Genomic DNA, 6,217 nt, shown 5'->3' with positions numbered 1-6,217 from the left:
GGAAAAGAGAGAGAGAGAGAGAGAGAGAGAATCGCCGCACATGAAGCAATGGCACTACAAAGTCGTGCTGCTCCTCTTCCAGTCTGCCTAGTCGTTGTACGGTTTCTTAGCCAGAGTTTTGAAGTAATTTTTGTTGGTGGTTGTTTGTAGTTTGCACGTGGTGGTCGTTGTCGGTGGTGGTGCGGCGGTGCAAGTGATGGTAATGGTGGCAGTGGTAGAATGGAGTGGGATTAGATGGGATAAAGAGCGTTGTGATAAAATTATTTGGATGATTGTAATCAATAAAATGGCCAATTTATGATCAATAAATAATTATAACCGGTAAAATAAGTAATTTGTGACTAATGAATAATATGTGATTCAAAATATATGTGATTGCAATTTAATTTGTAATTGTGACCCATAAATTGTGTGTGTTTTTTTTTTTTTTTTACTAAAACACGGTGAGATTTGTAACTAGTATATAATTGTGAAAAAAAAAATTGTTATTGTGATTGTGATTGTAACTTGATTAATTAAATCATAGGTTACAAAATTTTATTTGGGGTCACAAAATGTGAGCACTTGAGTTTTGAAAGAATTCATCAAGTTTCTTGAATTTAAAAGTGTAATTTTGAAACTATGATAATTATGTAATTTTTTCCTTTTAATTTTTTATTATCTAAATTGCTCGAATTTGGTTGATCCGAGAGAGAGAGAGAGAGAGAGAGGTTACAATATGACAAAAGCAAACCTTACAAACAAAAACCCCACAATACATCCAATGAATAAATTTTTCATTCAAGAATTAATTAACTACACAATCCAAAATCACAAACACTCTTCAACGAGTGATTAGTACATTTTGAAACCCCCTTGCTAATCTCTCTTGAGTTATGCTCCTAATTATCAATTCTTGAGGTGCTTTTGTAGAGGTGATTCCAATCATAATTTGTATAAAGGAAAAGCTAATGAATGATGTATGTCACCACCAAAGCCACCAGCATTAGAACGTAAGCTATTCCTTGATCAATTGCCGTCCCTGCAAAATATATAAAATAAATAGAGTCAAGACAAAATTCTCCAACTACATTTTGAGGGATTATCACTTTAATCTTTTACACAAAATAGTTTAATATGATGATAGAATTATAGAGGATTCCGAGTTCAATTTTCATTACCTATTTATGAAAATTGTGCATACATCTTTTATCTTTTTAGTAAGGATTTACAACCTGATCGCCAGTCAATGAACTTAGATTACACTATAGCCCATGTTTGGTTATGATTACAATCTGATTTTAATCTAAGTCAAAGTCAAACAATTAATATTAACGACGTATTTTATGGGTTCCACAACTTTTCAACCACACATTTCAAAAACTTATATCACAATTTACCAAAAAATATAATTTTGATCCTACCAAACATCCTCATATTTCATGTGCAAGCGTCATATTGCAAGTCATTTTATGTCAAGATAGATATTTCGATGGCTTGTTGTAGCCGTAAACCGTGTTTTCTTCAAAGTATGACATATGACGATGAGCAATATGACAAAATAAATAAAGGAATATGCTATTTGTACGTAACACGATATCTATAACAGTGTCCACCTTCCTCACATAGAAGAGGATTCATTTTGAATAAATTATATTTTATTCAAAATGGATCCCCCTCCATGTGAGGGGTGGACACTGTCATGGATATTCTAAAATACGTGTAGCATAACCCATAAATAAATATATGTATGCACGTGTCAAGTGTTTGATAGGTTTTTAAGCGATAAGCAACCGAGAGAAGGGAGAGTTTACAATAATAAAATGGATACCATCGCTGGTTGGAGAAGGGGCCGGAGCAAGCACTCCGGCGGTAGAATCAGCCATGACATGATGCGGGAAAGCCGCGGTCAAGATAAAAGCAACAACGACCATTAATCCAGCTGAAGCTCTGGTGAAAACTTCCATTTACTTCCCAGCACTTTCTTGTATTTATACTTCTTTTAGAAATGATCCCTTTTTCGCCTTTGCGACGATCTCAAGTCACGGACACAGAGAGAATCAATGCCGGGAGAGAGAGAGAGAGAGGGAGGCATACACCACTGGGATTTTTTGTAGTGAAGAATTTTGAGGGATAATTGGTATAAAAATATAAGCGCGTAGGGGGATAAAGAGAAGAAAACGGGGAGGCCATGTGATTTGTCTTCCCTTTCGGCGCCATTTTTTAGGCCATTTCCAGCGGTGACTGGTGCTCTTTCTCTCTGTACTTAATCTGCGTGTCTTTCCTCATTCACTCTTCAATTCTAACTTTACACGCATGTTTTGGAATCTTGACTCATCACCCTAGAGAAAAGTTAGCACAAGAAAATAAAAGTTGGATCAAATAAGACCGAGTTTAATAGGAAACTAATGAAATCTTGTAGATTCTTGATGGACTGAAGAAGAGATTCAAATGATTGAATAAAACTGTTTGTACCGATGAAAATTATAGAAAGTATTATAGATGATGAGAAGACAATACTGTATTTTGTGATGTAATACGAAACAAAAAATTCAAGCGAAAACCTTAAGATCACAAATTTTGCATTGGAATCCACCAAATTATGTAGATAATAAATAATGATATTTTATTAATGTAAGATGATATAAAAAAAATGAATTAACCTTTTATTTATAGGGATTTACATGGAACCTAATTTAAACATACTAAAATTGAAAAGAATTCAAAATAAATTACATGACAAAAATAGCACTACATATTTAAAATCGGTTATTTAATTATGGAACCGTTTAGGTTCGGGTATTTAATAAGTAGAATCGTTGGATCCAAATTTAATTCAGGTTCGATTAGATTTGGTCCTAGGGTTCTGTAATATAATTAAAATTTTTAATATTTATAAAACTATATTAATTCAACTAATAACATGTTAAATCTTAACTCTTACAAAATAACGTAATTTAATCTTTTGCATTTTTTGTGTCTCTCTTTATTGAGTTCTTCATAGATTTGATTGTTAAAATCATCAAAAAGAAGAAGATAACAAGTTCACGATAATTAAGGAAGACGTAGTCGATCTTCAATTCGATTTTTCCAAAACGGTGGAAACGACACTACGGTGGAATAATAAATTTGGATAAAATTTAGGTTAATTTGATTAAGTTGCGCTTGGACTGAAAATTAGAAATATGAAAATCTTTTTCTTTTTTTGTTTGAGCTAAATTAATTAGTTAGAAAATGTATTAGAAAAAATAAAATAATGTGGCTATTTAAAATAAATAAATTAAAAAAATTAGGGAGATTCGATTCTTATACTGTTATTCGATTCTTGATCTAAAATTGGTTCTTAAATTCTTGATTTAAAATTGAGAATCGAACCGAATCCGTTGGTTTTCAATTCAGATACCAGGTTGAGTTAAGTTCGGTTCTAGAGTTTTGTCCAACCCTAACACTTGGTAACAGTTTGTACGATTATCTAGATCTTATGCCTTATTAGGGAGATGACGACATCATTATTTGCTTTTACTTTCATAACAAACTTTTGATTGAATTTTGTAATATTTTAGTGGAAATTAAACAATCTAATACATTTATAGATTCCATTTCACAAATCATATACAAAGTTTACTCTTTCAAGAATCGGATTTCTTTTTATTAATTAATATATTTAAAAATTAACTAATTTATTTACCTACACAATTCAAAGCCTACATTAATTTACCCTCAATTCCCTCTATATTCTAAACTCTCTGATAGAACACACACACACACACACACACAATCTTTCTCTCTCTCTCTCTACCATTCTCGTCTCTCTCTACTGCAAACGACGTTGTTGGAGGCGACAGCGTCGCGTGCCACCACCGTACAAAACAGATTGTGATTTTTTCCTCCGATCTGTACCTTTACCAGAGTTTGGGGTGTTTTGTTGGTGGTTGATTGTGCTGTGAATGTCGTGGTGGTGGTGATTCAGTGGTGGGTTGCGATGGTGTTGTTACAGGTGGTGATGGTGGTGGTATAGGAATTGCGGTGGTGGTGGTGATTCAGTGGTGGGTTGCGATGGTGTTGTTACAGGTGGTGATGGTGGTGGTATAGGAATTGCGGTGGTGGTGGCGATTCGGTGGTTGGGCGATTATTTTTTTTAATTTTTTGGGTGATGGTTTTGTTGAGTTTGAGGTGCTTTTTTTGGTGAAGGTTGCTGTGGTAGTTGTGATTCAGTGGTGGGGTTGCGGTGGTGTTGTTACAAGTTTGAGGGGGGGGGGGGGTGGGGGTGGTAGTGGGTTAGTGTGGGTAGTGGTGGTGGTTGGTGGTGGTAGTGCGATAGTGTGGGTAGTGGTGGTGGTGGTGTTTTTTTTGTTGTTGGAGTAGTGGTGGTCGTTTGTTGTTGGGAATTTGGATGGTTTTGGCGCTGGTGGAGCGGCGACGGCGATGGATTTGGCAAGGTGGTGGTTGGCGGTGTTGCAATGGGTAGAAAGAGTGCTTGTGTTATGGTCAGTAAATTGTTAATTTGTAATCGGTAAATAATATGTGGCCGAATATGTGACCGTGACTAAATTTATAATATATGGCCTAAAATTTGCGATCGTGACTTACAATTGATTAAGTTGTGACCAAAAAATTAATTATGACCGATAAAAGTTTTGATTCTATGATCAATGAATAATCTGTGACCTATAAAAAATCTTATTCGTGATCGAAAAATAGTGTGACCTATAAATTTTTGATTTGTGATCAATAAATTCATAAGTTGTGATTAAAACTTAATCTGTGACTAATTAATTTTTTGATTTGTGACCGATGAACAAACTGTAACCTGCAAAATTTTTGAATTGTGATTATAAAATAATTTGTGATATAAAATTTTTGATTTGTGACCAAAAAATTATAAATTAGTAATTAATTGTTAATTTGTGACCAAATTATATAAATCTGTAACCTAAATATATTAAATTAATAAAATAATTAATTAAATAATTAAATGATAAATAAATTTTAATAAAAATCTGATTTTTGAATTTTGAAACTTGTTTTCATAATTTGAAATATGCTATATTTAATCTTTCACTTATGAAATTTTCTCATTATTTTATGTTGGTGATACAAAAATTAAGGAAATTTGGGCCCCTTAACTCCGGACTCATCTTATCTCCTTCAAATATCAAATTCATGGGAATAATCATTAATAGAGTTTTATTTTATTATTATTATTATTATTATTATTATTATTATTATTATTATTATTATTATTATTATTATTATTTTTCTGGTCTGAAGCCGAAATATATGCTTTGATTCTAATTTACTAACTTTGACTAGACAAGTAATTATTTCCTTATTAACTTTTCCCAAGTAAAATGCTTCAGTTCTCATTTAGTTCTTCTTTGGTACGAATTAGAATTAGAATTTTAATTTAAGTATAAATTAACAATTAATTTTAACTATATATTTTCACATGATCACAATTTTTTAACTATATATTTCATCAATATTTATCAAAATCTACTAAAATCAATGATGGGCTTAATATTATTGTATTAAATAAATAATTGTATATGTGTACATGATTATGTGTGTGCACACACATGACGAGCTCCCATATAGCACCCATTTGACCCCATCAAATCACATTCCATTTTTCTCTCTCATATTTTTAACCACGTAATCTTTCATAAAATAATATTACATGTAAAACGAAAAGTTTTCCTTCTTTTTCAACAACTTATATTTCAAAAAAATACTATTTTACCCATTTTCATTACTAAACGAGGGCTATAATAAAATAAAAAGGTTAAAAAAAATAGACTAATACTATTTTAGCAATTTTCGTTTTACAAAACATTATTATTTGACAGTTTTAGATTTAAAAAAAAATTTAGTATATTTTATTAAAAGTAATGTAACATATGGTTCAAAATGAATAAAAGTAGTGAATAACTGAATTCCATGAAAAATGATTAAAATAAAGTTTGAAGGTGATTAAAATTAAAATTAAAATTTGAGGGTTTTTATCAACTTAAGGTAAATTGAAGAGATTAAGATGAATATATTAATTAAGGAATATGGTTAAGAGTTTAAACAGAAAATAAAAAGTCGTAAAAACATTTTATGATGAATTTTAGTAAAGGTTTTCATCACGACTAATACTTGAAGGTTTTTTTATTTTTGATTTCACACCATCTATTTAAACGTTTCATGGGAAAATATTTTCAGAGAGCCTTCGTTGTACACCTTAATTCAAAAA

The sequence above is a fragment of the Olea europaea genome, unplaced genomic scaffold, assembly GCF_002742605.1.
Source record: "Olea europaea var. sylvestris unplaced genomic scaffold, O_europaea_v1 scaffold2104, whole genome shotgun sequence".
Taxonomy (NCBI): domain Eukaryota; kingdom Viridiplantae; phylum Streptophyta; class Magnoliopsida; order Lamiales; family Oleaceae; genus Olea; species Olea europaea.
Note: the sequence above shows the minus strand (reverse complement) of the source record.